The sequence below is a fragment of the Lathamus discolor genome, chromosome 20 (genome assembly GCF_037157495.1).
Source record: "Lathamus discolor isolate bLatDis1 chromosome 20, bLatDis1.hap1, whole genome shotgun sequence".
In the NCBI taxonomy this organism is placed as follows: Eukaryota; Metazoa; Chordata; class Aves; order Psittaciformes; family Psittacidae; genus Lathamus; species Lathamus discolor.
The window spans coordinates 1421049-1438653 of record NC_088903.1 but is presented as its reverse complement, the minus strand read 5'-3'; the positions used below and the strand labels follow the sequence as shown (position 1 = coordinate 1438653).

Genomic DNA, 17605 nt, shown 5'->3' with positions numbered 1-17605 from the left:
CCCTCAGTCTCCTCTTTTGCAAACTAAAGAGACCCAGCTCCCTCAGCCTCTCCTCATAAGGGAGATGTTCCACTCCCTTAATCATCTTTGTGGCTCTGCGCTGGACTCCTTCAAGCAATTCCCTGTCCTTCTTGAACAGAGGGGCCCAGAACTGGACGCAATATTCCAGATGCGGCCTCACCAAGGCTGAGTAGAGGGGGAGGAGAACCTCTCTTGACCTACTAACCACTCCCTTTCTAATGCACCCTAAGATGCCATTTGCCTTCTTGGCCACAAGAGCACATTGCTGGCTCATGGTCATCCTCCTGTCCACCAGGACCCCCAGGTCCCTTTCCCCTTCACTACTTTCCAGCAGGTCAACCCCCAACCTGTACTGGTACATGGGGTTGTTCTTCCCCAGATGCAAGACTCTACACTTGCCCTTGTTAAATTTCATCAAGTTTCTCCCCGCCCAACTCTCCAGCCTGTCCAGGTCTCGCTGAATGGCAGCACAGTCCTCTGGTGTGTCAGCCACTCCTCCCAGTTTTGTGTCATCAGCAAACTTGCTGAGGGTGCACTCAGTTCCCTCATCCAGGTCATTGATGAAAATATTAAACAGCACCGGTCCCAGCACCGACCCCTGAGGGACTCCACTAGTCACAGACCTCCAGCTAGATTCTGCGCCATTGACCACAACTCTCTGCCTTCTTCCTCTCAACCAGTTCTCGATCCACCTCACTACTTGATCGTCAAGCCCACACTTCCTTAGCTTATCTGTGAGGATGCTGTGGGAGACAGTATCAAATGCCTTACTGAAATCAAGAAAAACTACATCTACCGCTCTACCATCATCCCTCCACCTAGTCACTTCCTCATAGAAGGCTATAAGATTGGTCATACATGACTTCCCCCTCATAAAACCATGTTGGCTGTTCTTAATGACCCCCTCATCCTTGATATGCCTAGTGATGGAGTCAAGAATAAGTTGTTCCATCATCTTTCCAGGGATGGAGGTAAGGCTGACCGGTCTATAATTACCCGGGTCCTCCTTCTTGCCCTTCTTATAGATTGGTGTGACCTTTGCCATCCGCCAATCCTCAGGCACCTCGCCCGCTTCCCACGACTTACCAAAGATGATGGAAAGTGGCCTAGCAATGACCTCCGCCAGCTCCCTCAGCACCCGTGGGTGCATTCCATCCGGACCCATCGATTTACAGATGTCCAGTTTGCATAGCTGATCCCTAACCCAATCCTCATCTACCAAAGCAAACTCCTCCTTTGTCCTGACTCCTTCTGGGGCTATAGAAATCCGGGGCCCTCGGGGAGAGTCTGCAGGAGTAAAGACAGAGGCAAAGAAGGCATTCAGCACCTCTGCCTTCTTTATATCCTCTGTCTCCAGGGTACCCACTTCGTTCAGCAGTGGGCCTATATTGCCTCTTGTTTTAGTTTTATTTGCTATGTATTTGAAGAAGCCCTTTCTATTGTCTTTAACCCGACTAGCAAGACTGAGTTCCAAGGAGGCCTTAGCTGTCCTAATTGCCTCCCTACATCCTCTAACAACTGTCCTATATTCCTCCCAAGCGGCCAGCCCCTCCTTCCATAATCCATAGATTCTCCTTTTCCACTTGAGTTTGCCCAGCAGCTCCTTGTTTAACCACGCCGGTCTCCTAGATCCCTTACTTGACTTCCTACTCATTGGGACGCTCCGATCCTGAGCTTGGAAGAAGCGGTCCTTGAATGCTAACCAACTATCTTGAGCCCCTTTACCGCCTAGTACACTTTCCCATGAGACTTCCCTTAGCAGTTGACTGAAGAGGCCAAAGTTGGCCCTTCGGAAATCCAGAACTGTGGCTTTGCTAGGTATTCTATTCCTCCCACACAGGATCCTAAACTCCACCATCTCATGGTCACTGCAGCCAAGGCTGCCATTGACCGTCACCACTTCGACCAAACCCTCCTTGTTGGCGAGTACTAAATCTAGCAGCGCTGCTCCCCTAGTTGGTACGTCCACCATTTGCATTAAGAAATTATCATCAATGCACTCGAGGAACCTCCTAGACTGTGAATGACTGGCTGTGTGAGTCTTCCAGCAAATATCGGGGTAATTAAAGTCCCCCACGACGACTAAGGCATGTAGTCGCGAGGCTACTTCCAGTTGCCTGTAGAAAGCCTCATCAACTCCTTCGTCCTTATCAGGAGGTCTGTAATAGACCCCCACAACTGTATCACCCGTGCCAGTCAGCCCCTTGATTCGTACCCACAGACATTCCACTTGCTCCTCATCCGACCCCGGACAGAACTCAATACATTCTAGTTGCTCTCTCACGTAAAGAGCAACTCCACCACCTCGCTTTGCTGACCTATCTTTCCTAAAAAGGACATAGCCATCCATGACCACATTCCAGTCATGTGAACTGTCCCACCATGTCTCTGTAATCGCCACTAGATCATAACCTTTAGCCCGCACACAGACTTCTAACTCCTCCTGTTTATTCCCCATGCTGCGTGCATTGGTGTACAGGCATTTCAGGGAGCCAGTCCTAGTACCCTTTTTCCCCTGCGGGACAGGGTCTACGAAGCTATCCTTTCCCACAAGTGAAACAAGAGATTGATAGTCCTCCTTAGCCCGCCATCCTTCAATCCCCAGCATGTTCCTCTTGGGAGACCCTGTCAAATGAGCTCTCTATGGGGCCCCGGGTCCATGGTCCGTCACCATTCGCCTGGTATCTTTCATAAGAGCATAGCAGAGACCTTCCCACGGCGGGTCCTGCTCCGGCACACACGCCACCGGGAAAGCTCTCAGTCCATCCGCATCCCTGCCCCTCTCCCTTCTCCCTTTACAGCTGCCCGTTTGTCATAAGGATGTGTGGGATGTGAACCAGGCTCCTTGCCCGGATCCAGAGGCCCCGGCTCCAAAGGAGCATCCAGGTCAGCATCAGCATCATCAGGCGGCAGAACCACAGGAGAGCCTCGTGTGTGTGCATGGCGGGGGGGTGCACACCCACCCCTGAGCCTGCCCAGGGGCTCTCCCTACCCTGAGCACCTCAAGACGCTGCTGGATGGATCCCCAGGGTGCAGGCACAGCCCTGGCACTGCAGCGGGCACCCTGTGGCACCTCGGACCCAGCACCCCGTGTCCCCAGGGCATTGCGCCCAGCAAACCCTCCGGCTGCCCCATGGGTAGGGATGGAGCCGGGATGGGGATGAAGAAGGGATGGGTAGGGATGGCCGTGCTCTGTGCTCCCCATGCCGGCTGTCGCGGGCCCTCCCCGGATCCCAGCAGAGCCTGTGGATGGGGCAGGCGGTTCCCGGTGCCCAGGCCGGGTGCCAGGGCACATTCACCCCTGCAGGCGCCGCAGAGGCTGGGTTTTGTGCCATCCCTCCAGCTCTGTGGCCAGTGGCCAGAGCCGGCGGGACGGGGGCTCCGGGGCTCCATAAAACCCCTCATCCCGGCGCATCGCGCCCATCCCATCGGCATGGAGAGCCAGCGCCTGTCCTCCTACAGCCGCCGCTCTGGCACCGCCGCCCCGCTGCACCGGGTGCTCCCCGCCAGCTCCCCAGCGTGGCTCCGGGTTCCCCGCAGCACCCGGCTGGGTCCCCGCATGGGCACGGGCAGGATGGATTTCTCGCTGGCCACTGCGCTCAACTCGGAGTTCAGGGAGACGCGCAGCAAGGAGAAGGTGGAGCTGATGGAGCTCAACGACCGCTTCGCCAGCTCCGTCGAGAAGGTCCGGCTGCCGGAGCAGCAGAACCGGGGGCTGGCGCTGGAGCTGAACCAGGCGCGGGACCAGGAGCCCCTGCTGCCCCCATGGGGCCGTGCCCCCCGCCCGAGGAGGGCACCGTGGCTGTGGTGGTGCGTGTGCGGCCCCTGGCCCGCAGTGAGCAGGCCCTGCCCCAGGTCGTGCACGTCGTTAACCAGCGCGGCATCGTCCTCACCCCCGCGGGGCCCGGGGCTCCCCCCGGCAGCGCGCTGCCCACGCGTGGGCCCAAGGGCAAGGGCCTGGACTTTGTCTTCGACCGGGTCTTTGGGGAAGAGGCCACGCAGGAGGAGGTGTTCCAGCACACCACCTCCGAGCTGCTGGGCAGCGTCTTCGAGGGCTGCAACTGCTCTGGTGAGAGCTGCCGAATGGCTTGGAGCCTTTGGGAGCTCCTGCCCCGTCTGTTGGGAGAGCTGTGGGTTTAGTTTGGGGGCCCGCAGGCAGGTGGTGGGGGGAGGCACAAGAGCAGTGCAAAACCTGCAGCCTTCAACTGGCCAGTGGCATCCCTTAGTGATGGCAAGTGTGGTCAGGATGTGATGTGGTTTGTGGGAGAGCCCCGGCCGGGCTGGGGAAGGCGAACCAGAATGGTGTGTAGCTTAACACAGAGGAGTGGGAAGCCTTGCGCTTGTAATGGGATAACCCAGGAGCTGGGTGCAGGCTGGGATCTGTGTGACTGGGAGGGACCTGTGGGTTGTGGTGGGCACTGACCTGAAGGGGAGTGAGCAGAGCACTGTGGCAGGAGTGAAGGTAGGTTGGATGTGGGGCTGCATCCACAGGGGATGCTGAGTTTCGGAGGGGGATCTGGGGTGAAGCAGCCACTTCTTGGGGAGCTCTGGGGGTTGCTGTGCCCCTCCTGAGCATCCCCCAGGCTGGCAGCTCCATGAAGCTGGGCCTGAAAGCTCCTCTCATGGTGCTGCAGCCCCTGTGCCGTTTGCAGGCCGTCAGCCAACGGTGCCTTAATGAGCCCATCACTTGTGTAAGGCAGGCACCGAGCAGGTGACACCGCGCTCCCGTCTCCTCGTGTGCCGAGCGGGGCCCTGGCGCTGCAGGATGCTATTCCTGGCTCCCCGTGTGCTCGGCGAGGCGCTGAAGCCTGCCTCTGTCACCGTGCCCACCTGGCAGGCACGTCTCGTGTCTCTATCTGCATAAAAGAGCTCCAGGATCCTCAAGGAGAGAGTTGCGAGGCACCGAGTGCTGCTAACAGGGAGAAGGGCTGAGGCTCTCTAGATCAGTGTGTCCTGCTCTGATGGTGATGCTTTAAAGAGGGTGTTGAAAGGCTGGGGTGGAAAAATGAGATGAATTACGAGGGCTGGATGGAGAAACCCATTCTGGTGAGAGATGGGGGAATGGGGCTGCTTGGTTTATTAAAGGGAAGAGTTTGGAGGCGACTGCAGCATCCAAGCGGTGATGGTTTGGGGACCCATTCTGCTTCTGCTAAATGGGAGAGGCTGAACTGAGGAAATGACCTGCACTGAAGGCTCCTGCCGGTAGTGCAGAGGGTAATGGGCTTTGCCTCGTCTCTGGGAGCCTGTGAGCGAGCCCTGCTGCAGGGGTTGCTGCGGGAAGATCTCCACATCTCCTCTGCAGCAAGGAGCGGACGTTCTGCTGCTCCCAGTCAGGCTTTCACCCATCCGCCCTTGCTCCTCTCAGTGTTTGCCTATGGCGCGACCGGAGCAGGGAAAACCCACACCATGCTGGGCTCGGAGCACAGCCCTGGCATCATGTACTTCACCATGGTGGAGCTGTACAGGAGGATGGAGGCCAGAAAGCAGGAGAAGAGCTGTGAGGTCCTAGTCTCCTACCAGGAGGTGCATTGTGGCTGCCGCAACTGGGTCACTGTCACTAAGATTCGGGGTTGATGCAGACCCTGTAGTGCCACGTTCAGGGTACCCAGTGTCCCCAGGGCAGCCCTAGAGCCCAGCTGGAAGCATGCTCAGCCTGCCAGTTCAATGAACTGGTGTTCCTGGTTTCTCCTGTCTGGAATCGGGGCATTTTCTCCTCCTTGCCACGGTGCACGCAGCAATGAGGGGTTCCTGGCTGGAAAGGCTTTAGAGGAGCTATGGCCAAGTGCGTTGCTCTGAAAGCCCTCCTGAGCTGTCCCCTAGGGCACCATCAGCGGCTCTGGGTGATGTCCTGGAGGGGGTGTTGGGAGTGGGACACGAGGTCATGTGTGACCCTGGGCTACAGAGCTCCTCTCCCTGCTCACCACTGGGGAGCCAAACCTCGGCCTTACAGTGAGTTCCCTGCTTCAGGTGTACAACGAACAGATCTATGACCTGCTGGAGCCCAAGGGACCGCCAGCCATCCGGGAGGATCCTGAGCGAGGAGCTGTGGTTCAGGGCCTCTCCTTCCACCAGGTAGGTATTAAAATGGGCACACCAGGTATAAAAACGGGCAGTGCTGCACCCCACCAGCTCTGAAAGCAGACGTGTGCTGGAGATGGGGGTGTCTGAAGATAGGGGGGTGCCACCTGCACAGCTCCTGGCTGGCAGCAAACATGAGCCTGAGCTGAAACGAAGCCCATGGTGCTGCAGGATGCCAGAGTTGTGGGTGCTCTGGGTCGGGTTGTGTCTGTGCCTGCAGATGGGGCACACTGGTATCATCCCTCTCCCTGTTCTCTCCCAGCCTGCCTCAGCAGAGCAGCTTCTGGAGATGTTGGCCAATGGCAACAGAAACCGGACGCAGCATCCCACTGACGCCAACGCTGTCTCCTCCCGCTCGCATGCCATCTTCCAGGTGAGGGCTGGTGGCTGCAGTGTCACAGGGGTTTGTGCTTAAAAAGAGACGAGGAAGCAAGGCCATGCCAGGCCTGGGGTTCCTGCCCCTGCTCCTCATGTGCCATGGGGTAAAGCAGAGTGGTTGTAGCCCTGCAAACAGAGGTATGGGTCTGAGCAGGGCCCTGGCCATGCTGCTGCAGAATGGGAGGTACTGGTCATGCTGGTGGCCACGCCTCCCAGGCAGCTCCATGCTCTCAGCTTGGTGTTCTGTCTCTTGGGGCTGAAACTTCACTGTGTGCTTTTCACTCTTGTTGACTCAAGGTGTGGGAGCTGTCCCTGAAACCTGAGCCATAGCAAAGGGTGCCTGGAGCAGGCTGTCTCCTCCATGGTGTCTTCCTTGGCACTGAGCTGGGAATTGCCCTCCCGCAGGGGCTCTGTGAATTGGCTCCCCAGTTTCTTGGTGCTCTCCTGTGCAAACCTGCCAGTTGGTTTCAGTTGCAGCCGGGCCCTCTCCTGAATGAGCAGGGCGGTCACGGCTGCGTGCGCAGACGGAGGGCTCTGACTGCAGTTTCAGTCTAAACCTGGTGTCTCCCCCGTGGCTGCTTCCAGGGGGAAGTCCAGGTGTCTGGATGCTTTTCCAGCTGGCATCCCAGCTGGGTTTGTTGGGGGGTGCTGGATTGCTGCCTGCTGTGAATCCATTCGCTGTGCTGGAAATGTGCCCTTCCCGCTTCCAGCTTTGCCTCCTGGCAGGCGAGCCACAGTCGGGTGAGGATGCAGGACCTGTCAGTGGGCTCCAGCACTTCCATGGCATCTCCAGTCTGTGCAGGCGTTGTTCCTTGGGGGCTGAGTGTGTTTGAAGGCTGTGGGGAAAGTATTTGCATTCTCCAGGGAGACCTTCCGGGATGCAGAAGAGGAAGGATGCTGCCAGATGAGTCTTGGTGGCTGTGTCCCTCCTCGCCCTTACCAGCTGGGATCTGGGCTCAGCACTGAAAGCCCTGGCTGATGCCTGCAAGGGGGCACAGAGAGCCCCTTCTTTTGAGGGCTTGTAGCCCCCCCACTGGTGCTTTGAGTCTGACAAAATCCGCTGGTGCTGGGGCTGTGGGTGGTGTTTTGCCCTTTGGAGACCCAGCCGGCTCTGCCCTGCTTGTGCACCACGCATAGGAGAGGCTGATTATTTTCCACAGCTCTGTCACTTCCTGCAGGACCCCTTCCATGGTTTTGCTGTTTGTCCCCTCACTGAGGTTTTGGCTTCTCTTCTTGGCGTGTCAGGCTCCTCTCTGCCCCACAGCCCACACGATCCACTTGGCCATCCTGTTCTAAACATCAGCCTCTTGCCCTGCTGTTGAGCCGCCTCCAGCCACGGCCCCCATGAGCCTTGTGGAGCTGCGGCCTCACCCATGTCTGTCCTCACAGATCCATGTGAAGCAGCACGACTGCACTGGCAGCCTCAGTCGGGGTCTGAAGGTGGCCAAGATGAGCCTGATCGACCTGGCAGGCTCAGAGCGGGCGTCGGTCGCCAACACCGGGGGAGAGCGGCTGCGGGAGGGGCCAACATCAACCGCTCGCTGCTGGCCCTCATCAACGTCATCAACGCCTTGGCTGATGCGAAGGTAACGCTGTTCCCCACATGGCCCTGCTGGGCTCTGGCTCCCTGGGCTGGCTGAATGTGAGCCGTGTCCTCAAGTGTCAGTGCTGCTGGTGCTGGGGGTGAGCGCAGCCATCCCCTTGTGCCTCAGGGTTAGGAGCTGAGTGCCCAAGGGCCAAGAGCTGAGCAGGTCCTGGATCTCTTGCTACAGAGCAAGCAAAGCCACATCCCGTACCGGGACAGCAAGCTGACGCGCCTGCTGAAGGACTGCCTGGGTGGCAACTGCCGCAGCGTCATGGTGGCGGCGGTGAGCGCCTCTGTGCTGGCCTATGAGGACACCTACAACACACTCAAGTATGCCAGCAGGGCCAAGGAGATCAAGCTGTCAGTGAGGAGCTGGTGGTGGTGGTGGTGATGCGTTGTGTGTTTGGGAGCTGCTGATGGATGGGAGGGAGTCTGCTGCGTGCTGGGGGAGATCAGTGGGAGCCTCCCTTACCCAGCGTGAGTTTTCCAGCCCTGGGGTGCTGCTCTGGGCAGAAAGCAGCTGATGGAGCTGCAGACAGTGTGTGCCTAGGCTTCTGCTAAAGCTCCCCGGCCCAGAGCCTAGAAAGGCTTGTGACTGTGGCAGTAGGTCCCTGAGTGCAGGTTGTGTCTGCTGCAGGCAGCCCGGGGCTCCATGGGGACCCTGCATCCTGGAGGAGGCTGAGGAGCTGCCCTGCTCCGGTGTCAGGAGAGGGTATGTGCTGCCCCAGTGCTTCTTTAACCTCTGTCTCGTCCCTGTCTCTGCAGCTGAAGAGCACGCGCAGCTCTGCCTCCCACGTCTGTGGATATGTGGAGATGTGTGAGCAGCTGAAAGGGGAGGTGAGATGCTGGTGGGGAGGGCAGGGCTCTGCCTTCAGCTATGGTCTGTTTGGGATGCAAACCTCTGAGCTCCAGGGGTCATAAAACCATCTGAGCAAACAGAGGATCCTTCCTTGCAGGTGGCAGAGCTGCGGGCAAAGCTTCGTGCTTATGAGGATGCTGCCCGAGAGGCAGAGAAGCAGGCAGCAGGGCCCCAGGCTCCCTCCAGCGTGAGCCCAGTGGAGCTGCCCAGGTGAGGCTGGGGGGAAAAGAAGCAAGAGAGCTTTTGTGTGTGACCTCCTGGTGTCCCCTGTGTCAAGGAGCCTGCAGGGTTTTAGTGCTGGTAAGAGCCTAGTGCCTGTCAGAAAGCAGAGGAGCCGCTGGTGTGCAGCATCATCTCGACTGTGGTCGGGTTTGGTTCTGAACCTGCTGGAGCAGAGCACGCAAGCACCAAGGGACGCTGGGTTGCAAAGGCCCAGTCTTGTGTTTGATCCATCCCAAGACTTGTCATGCAAAATGGTGCTTCACCAGAGGATCTTCTCTGGCTCAGTGCCGGCTTCTCTGGCTTCTGTAGGTTGGAGGAAGCTGTCCCAAAGACATGCTTGGCCCTCGATGATGAGGGGGAGAATGATGGAGAGCAGCAGGAGCTGCAGGCTGGTTTGCCTGTTCAGATGCAGCTGGAATTGGAGGGCGAGGTGAGAGGAGGGATGGGCAGCACAGGAGGGCTTGGCGTGATGAGCAGGGCCCAGAAGAAGCTGGGGCTCTCACGGGATGCACTGGGCCTGCTGGGCGGTGGCAGGAGCTCGGCGGGTCCATGTGTCCTGGCTCAGCACGTGCTGGGCTGTGGTTTGCTAGCGAAACCCCTTAACTTCCCAGGGAACAAGCATCTTGGGGACCAAACTCAGCTCAAATGTGGGCTACCCTGGGCTGGATGGGTAAGGAATGTTGGGTGATTGCTCCAGGCTCCAGAGGCAATGCCTGCCAGCAGACCCAGAGCATCCCTTCGGGCAGATCTGCGGCTGGGACTGAAGCAGCCAAGGCTTGGTGGAAGCAGTAAACTGCAGGGGCTGTCCGGCCACTGCACAGAGAAGTGAGTGTCCTCCTGCCCTCCCTGTGTCCTCTTGGTTGCCTGGGGAAGGTGGACTGTCCACCCTGCTGTTGCACGTAACCAGCCTGGGCATGGTCTAGATGAAGGCGGGCCCACATCTTTGCTTTCAGATGACTGCCTGCCCTGTACAAGAAGGGATTTGGCTCCTGGGATCTAATCCCATGGAATAATCTCTGCTGGAAATGCCAGCTGCGAAGGTTTCCAGGCACAGCAACTGCTGGAGCCTTAAGTGTGTGTTGTTGGTTCTGAAATTGCCTCTGAAGTCTTTGCTGCAGCCTTGGCTCCCCCGGGTCCTGCCCTGGCAGGGCTCCCCCAGCACCATCTGCTCATGGCTCTGCCCGAGCATCTTGGCAGAATGAACCTCTTTAGAAAGGTCTCCTGGGGGAAGCCGCCCTTGGTGTGGGCCTGGATCTGTCTCCAGCCGAGCTATCGAGTGCCTGAAGGGCAGCAAAAAGTCTGTAGGTGGCGGCTGGTCCCTTGTAAGCAGGCGCTGAGCGCACAGCTCGCTCTTCTCCAGCAAGTGATTGTCATTTGGGCACCTCGCAGCTTCCATTGGCTTCTCTTCCCCCAGAGCTCTGCTAATGGGCCCTGCCCCACCTGAGCTGGTGTCTCGGAGGTGATGCTGGTGGTGCTGAGCCTCTGTTCCTGGTGACACTGGCTCAAGTCTCCTGCTCACTGGTTCCTGTCTCTGTCCCCAGGCCTGTGGCCTCTGGCCTGAGTGGCATCCGGAAGCTCTGTTCCGTCCTGAAGGCTGCCAACCTCCTCACCCCTGACTTGGTCCTCGTGCTTGAGGAACTGGCCCAGCTGGTCCCTCAGGACACTGGTGGGAGCCCTGAGCAAGCCGGGCCTCTGAGCAGGTCTGCAGAGCTCAGCGAGGCCCCCCCAGCCAAGAGGACGAAGTGGAGCTGTGATGGTGAGGATTTGGATCTGGGACAGTCGGTGCTGGCCCCTCTCCTTTGTCTCCGTGGTTCGTTTGCCCAAGTCACCCTGGCTGTGTCCTCGGCCTACGTGTGCCCAGGCCTGAGCTCTTCCTCCTCATCCTCCTTGCGAACACATGGACCCAGCAGCCGAGCTGTGGGCTGCGCAGACCCCATGTTCCTGGGAGAGCTCAGGCATTGCCACAGGCAGTTGCTCTGGGAGCAGGCTGGTGCCTTTGGGCTGCCAGGGGCAGGATTCCTTGTGCTGGCTCTTTTCCTCTGGGTTTAATGTGGTTTGGTGGAAACCCCCGCTGGGAAATGACTGCCGTGGGGCTTGTTGGGCAGAGTCCAGTGAGCGGTGCTGGAGGAGAGGGGGATGCCCTGAGCTCCGGGCATTCCTGGGAGCTGCAGGCAGAGGGGTGACTGCTTCTTTCCTGCTGCTTTAGATGAGGCATCTGTCACCGTGTGCGGTGCCCCGGTGCTGAGCCCCACCCCGCAGTGCCTGCAGCAGCCTGCTCCGTTCTCCGGCCGTGTGCTCATGGCTTCCAGCCCGATTGAGAGCAGGAAGTCTGGGCTGGGCAGTGCCTCCCCATCAGGACCTCGCCGCAGCGTCAAGAGGCAATTGAAACGGCAGCAGGGATGTGGGAAGGCAGCGGAGATTCCCAGTCCGGAGAGCCCTGGCACTTCCTGGCTTGAAGCAGGAGCTCCAGCATCCCCTGGCTCCCCGGTGCCACTGGGTTACACCCCCAAATCCTGCCCAGCACCAGTCCCCCAAAGCCGTGTGCCCCCGGCAGTGTCAGCTGCCCAGAACCTGTGCTCCCCGCCTGCCCATGAGCTCAATGTGACCTTTGAGGTCTGCCCGGACAGCAGATCCCCCAGCGCCATCGGGCCCCTTCCCGTCCGCCACTCAGAGTGCTTGGACAGGGAGAAGAGGCAGTGCCAGCAAGCAAAGCAGGAGGGCCCCTTCATGCCTAGGTAAGTGCTGCCCTGGATGGGCTCAGTGTGCGTTTGGGGATCTGCGGCCCTGCAGCCTGGGGGAATCCCCTGGCGCTGACCCTCTTTTCCTTGGCTACAGAGCCCCCATCCCAGCGCTGGCCATGAAGAGCTCCTCCATCCCCAAAGCACCTGCGCTGAAGCGGAGGCGAGTGGAGAGGTGAGACAGGCACCAGCCCCCTGTGCCCCTCAGTGCTCCGTGCAGGCAGCTCCTGCCTCTGCTCCCCGCTGGGGCTCGAGCCCCCATCCTTGCCTGTGTCTGTGCCACCTCCCCTGTGCCAGCTGGGGATGAGGGGGGCCTCTGCCCTGAGCCCTGCGGGTTTGAAATGGTCCCTTTCTCTTTGCCAGCGGCTCCCTGCCCTGCCCGGGGGGGCTCCAGAGCTGCACTGCCCAACTGCAGCGCAGCAGCAAGAGCTGTGTGCAGCCCTCCCGCATCCCAGGTGAGCCCTGTGCTCCTCCGCACCCAGGCAGGCACCCAGGGAAGCCCTTTCCCTGCAGCGTGATGGGCGCTGGGAGTGCTCCCTGCCTCGGCGAGCTGCTGCTGTGCCAGCCCCGTTCTAGTCTGGGGGGGCAAACACCTGGGAATGGGATGTTTGGTGCTGCTGGAAGAGGCCGTTTGGGGTTTGCTGTTCCTGGCTGCAGCCACAGCCTTGGGAAGGGCCCTTGGAGAGGGGTGGGAAGGAGTGAAACAAGGGGGACAGAAAATCACAAAATGGAATATAAAAACCTTTAGAATCAGTTTTAAGTAATGCTAAGTTTGATGGCTTTGTAACAGTAGCAATGGAAAATTACTAAAGTGCATGGTACATAGAAAAAAAATAGAGTGCAGCTGGAGAACACACTGAGCATTCTTGTGCAAGATAAATTGTTATAGTTGACAGAGTTTTAAGAAAAACAGGCTAGAAGAGCAGGACACAGGGATAAGGAGTATCTGGGAATGGCAGGTGTCCAGGATGGGCTACAGTTAAACTAACTGATAAGTAGGAGGATAGGAGGATTATTATGTCTCCTGTGCTAACGAACCAATTAAACTGGTATGAGCATCTACTGCGCATGCTCCAAAGGCTGCCAGAAGTGATGAAGATTGTTGGAGGAAGTAAACGACCCTCAGAGACCACCGCCACAATTCTGTACGCATGCGGGGAGCTTTTTGGAAAATGATGTAATATATGTGTGCCCAGGGACTAGATAAGGACAGCCTGTGGAGCAACAGAGAGACACACGTTAGGAGGAGCTCTCCCCCGTGTCTCCCGGCGCCGCAATAAAGAATACCTGCTTGTCAGCTTGAAAACTTTGCTGGCAAGTTTGTTCCTGGAGTTTTCTCCCAATCAATCTGGCGACCCAGATGGGACCCTCTCTGCTCGGCTGCAGGACCCACTGAGGACAGGGCTCCCTAGGGCCCTCGGGAATTTTTCCCGGAGGGACCCCTCGACTCATTCGGATCACTGCAGGAGCAGACAAGGACCATCTTCATCAAAGGTATTCTTTTCTTTTGTATGGTCTGTAAGGTGCAGGGGCATCTTGCATAAAGACTGCATTGGTAATTGGGTTGGTTTGGTAAGCGTACGCAAGGTTTGGAAGCCTTCCGTAAATCGAGATAGGAAATCTCGTGGGTAAAGGCGAATACCCGGCTGCTAGCGTCCGTTTGGTATACACCCACAAGAAGCAGGGGGCTTCTTGTGGTTTGGGTCCTACAAGACGCAGGGGGTGTCTTGTGGAAATGGTTTTGGATCTTGTTGGTATTTGATTTATTTTGTGGCTTGTTACGTTAAGGATTTTGGTCGTGTGCTTTGGTATTGGTGACAGGATGCTATAACTGTGTTATTAACTGTTGTTTGTTTGATAGAATTTTAGTCTCTGTCTCCAGTGTTGTAACTGTGTGCAGTGTGTCTGTGGGATCCCGTGTGTGTGTGTGAATGTGAGACTGATAATGGAAAGTCAGCAGAGTGAAGAGATCTTGAAAAAGAGTCTTTTAGGGTGCATTTTGGCACACTGGAAGTAACTTGGAGGGTCTCCTGGGGGCTCGGTAAATAAGAAAACATTGGTAAAATATTGTAACCGATGGTGGCCTTTGTATATTTTGGAAAATCAGGGAAAATGGCCTGAAAATGGAACTCTGAACTATGATATATTGTTACAATTAATGTTGTTTTGAGGTGGCAAGGAATATGGGATGAAGTAATGTATGCAGATGTGTTTTTCACTTTAAGAAACCACGTGGAGTGAGGGACTGAATGCAGAATTAATATAGCTCTGCCAGATCCCTTAATTTTCGCTTTGGAAAAGGACAGGGAAAAACTGAAAGTTAAGATGGAGAGATGCTGTTCAGCCTGTGATATTGGGGAAAGATGTTTAAAGTTAAAAAACAGTAATCAGGAAGGTAGGTTGGAAAAGTATGTGTCACAGGTACCTCTGAGAGGAGCACCCTCTGCACCTGTCCTATCTGATATTGATAAGGAGGAAGAGATTGCTGCCACTGGCAAAAAGCGGCAGATTCACATTCAGAGTTAGGAAAGGGTTAAAGCAGAAGTGCTGTTGCAGAGGCAGGCACCTGCAGCCTCTGCAGAGCAGGGTGAGCAACTGTGAGATAAAAAACAAAAGGGAAAACCAAGGGGGAAAGGAGGGGAGCTCGAGCAGCTCCTGTGTTTGAGCCTGGGAGGAGGGATGTCGGGCAGAGGTGGGGGAGTGGGCTCTTCTTCTGTGGAAGCGGATCGGTGTGCGGGCTGTGGGGAGTTTGGACGCTGGAAGTGAGACTGCCCTGGGTGGGGGGGCAGTGCCATGGGGTGGATCCGGTGACTGAATTGCAACTAGACTGACGGGGACCTGGGGAATCTACCTTACCAGATCCACTGGTTAAATTAAAACTAGAGACTAGAGGAAATAAAGTGGAATTTTAGCAATTACAGGAGCAAGTTATTTGGTATTAAATCAGAGAGAAAAGAATTCGCTACAGATGTGGGAGCTACTGGCCCCCAGGAAAAAAAAAAGTGAAGCATTCTTTCTGAAACCTTTAAAGTACAAATTGGGAAAACAAATAGGAATGCATAAATTTTTATGCATGCCAAATTCTCTAAAATCTTTATTAGGGTGAGAAGCAACATTTAAAGAAGGCAAAATGGAATTTAGAGTTAAAAATAATCAATTAATTGCAGTTTTGAGTTTATCTTTAATTCAGCAGAAAAGCAAACAGGAGGACCTCCCTGCAATAGAAGAAAAACTTAATCAGGTATATCTGGGAGTATGGGCACCTGAAGTTCCAGGTAAGGCGAAAAATGCTTTGCCTCTTAAAGTGTCAATAAAAAGGAGGGGGAGCCTTGCTCAATTAGAATAAAACAATATCCCTCAAAATTAGAAGATCAAAGGGAATCAACGATCACTGATACATTTTAAAATATAGATTATTAATTGAATGTGACTTGGAATATGACACTCCTATCTGGACACTAAAGGAATATGATGGCAAAAGGTGCAGATTGGTTCAAGATCTCAGGGCAATCAACAAAACAGCAGAGTATATTCGTCCAGTAGTAGCTAATTTGTATGACTTATTGGCTAAACTGAATAATAATCAGAAATGGTTTGCCGTCCTGGACTTAAAGGACACTTTCTTTTGCTTACCATTGGCCAAAGAAAGCCAAAGTTATTTGCTTTTGAATGGGAAAATCCTGACACAGAAAGGGAAACTCAGTTAACTTGGGCAGTATTAACTAAAGAGTTTAAAACAGTCCAGCAATGTTTGGAAATCAGCTAGCACGAGAACTAGAATCACAGAAGCCACCTACTCAGACGGGACTCTGTTACAATATGTGGATGACCTATTAATTGCTACAGAAACAAAGGCAGAGTGTATCCAGTGGACAGTGGAATTATTCAATTTTCTGGGACTGAATGGTTATTGGGTATCCAAATGAAAGGCCCAACTAATCCAAACCTGAGTTTCCTACCTAGGATATGAAATAGCAGGAGGACAGACAGAACTTGGAGCTGCTAGAAAAGAAGCCATTTGTCAGACTCCATGACCGTCAACCACCAAGGAGCTCCAGGCATTCCTGGGAATGACCGGATGGGTGCAGACTTTGGACCCATGATTATGGTGCTCTGGTAAGACCACTGTATGAACTGTTGAAAGGAAACCCTCCCTCTTTAAAACGGACTGATACAGCAGAGGGGCTTTTAAAAATTTAAAAACAGAGCCAATGAGAGCTGCAACTCTGTGACTTCCGGATGTGACTAAATCCTTTAGGCTATATTCCTATAAAAAACAAGGAATAGCCTTGGGGGTCCTTGCTCAGAAACTAGGACCATACAGAAGGGCAGTGGCATATTTTTCAAAACAACTGGATGAAGCGAGCAAAGGATGGCCCGGATGCCTGAGGGCTGTGGCCGCAGTCATCATAAATATTGAAGAGGCTCGCAAATTCACCTTGGGACAGAAGATTACTGTGCTAGTGTCCCATGCAGTATCAGCAGTCCTGGAGCAGAAAGGAGCCCACTGGTTATCTCCTTCACGGTTTTTAAAATACCAGGCCACCCTTGTGGGACAGGATGATATAGAAATTGTGGTCACCGATGTGGTGAATCCAGCATCCTTTCTTCAGGAACAACTGACAGAACTACTAACACACAATTGCTTGGCCACCATAGAGACTGTGTATTTGAGCCGACCAGACTTGAGAGAAAAACCTCTGGAAGGCGCTGATTCTCGGTTTACTGAGGTAGTAGCTTCATGAACGAAAGCAGGTGAACGAAAGGCAGGATATGCCGTTGCCACCACTTCACAGGTAATAGAAGCTAAACCTTTACCAGCAAACACCTCTGCCCAGAAGGCAGAAATAATAACATTAACGAGAGCCCTGGAACTGCCTGAAGATAAAAGGATAAATATTTGGACTGATTCTAAATACGCATTTGGTGTGGTCCATGCACGTGGTGCTATCTGGAAAGAGCAAGGACTTTTGAATACACAAGGGAAACAGATTAAACATGCTACAGAAATTCTACAATTACTAGAAGCTGTTCAGCTACCTGAACAAGTAGCTATTATGTACTGTAAAGGACATCAAGGTGACTCTGATCAGGAAATTGGAAATAATTTGGCCGATTTTGAAGCCAAACGAGCAGCTGAACAATCTAAAATCATGTCCTTAATCCCTGATGGCAAACTAACAATTGAGAAATCTAAACCTAGGTATTCAAAAGAGGATAGAAAATTGATTCAAGATCTAAAAGGACAGGAAAATAAAGAGGGTGGGGTTCAGATACCTGATGGGAGAATTGTAACCCCATATAACCAACTCTGGAAGTTAGTTCAGGAGGAACATAATAAAACTCATTGTGATAGTAACTCTTTGTATAAACACTTAAACAAACAAATTGTAGGAAGAAATCTATATACTATAGTTCAGTAAGTGACAAAACAATGTCAGCTATGTCTTAAGAATAATCCTAAAAGTGAAAATAGAAATCAAATTAGGACAATTGTGAGAGGAAGTTATCTGGGACAGCAGTGGCAAACAGATTTTTCTGAATTATCAAGAAAAGGAGGTTATCAATATTTGTTGGTGTTAAAGGATACTTTTTCAGGCTGGCCAGAAGCATTCCCTTGTAGGATAAATAATGCAAGACAAGCGATTAAAATATTATTTAACGAGATCATACCTCGTTTTGGAGTACCAGAGGCAATTTCTTCAGACTGAGGTTAACACTTTA

The 17605-nt window shown here is 54.4% G+C and overlaps 2 protein-coding genes and 1 pseudogene across 2 annotated transcripts in view; 2 read left to right on the top strand and 1 right to left on the bottom strand.

The window, feature by feature from the left end:
* Window positions 1-17605, bottom strand: part of LOC136024280 (acrosin-like) — a 67462-nt gene that overhangs the window by 15943 nt on the left and 33914 nt on the right. The gene's annotated exons all lie outside the window — the stretch shown is intronic.
* LOC136023866 (kinesin-like protein KIF18B) overlaps window positions 3787-17605 on the top strand; it is a 16324-nt pseudogene continuing 2505 nt past the window's right edge.
* LOC136024279 (acrosin-like) overlaps window positions 12811-17605 on the top strand; it is a 19907-nt gene continuing 15112 nt past the window's right edge. The window contains exon 1 of the mRNA XM_065699496.1: window positions 12811-13375. The gene's annotated coding sequence lies outside the window, so the exon portion shown is untranslated. The remainder of the gene's footprint in view (window positions 13376-17605) is intronic.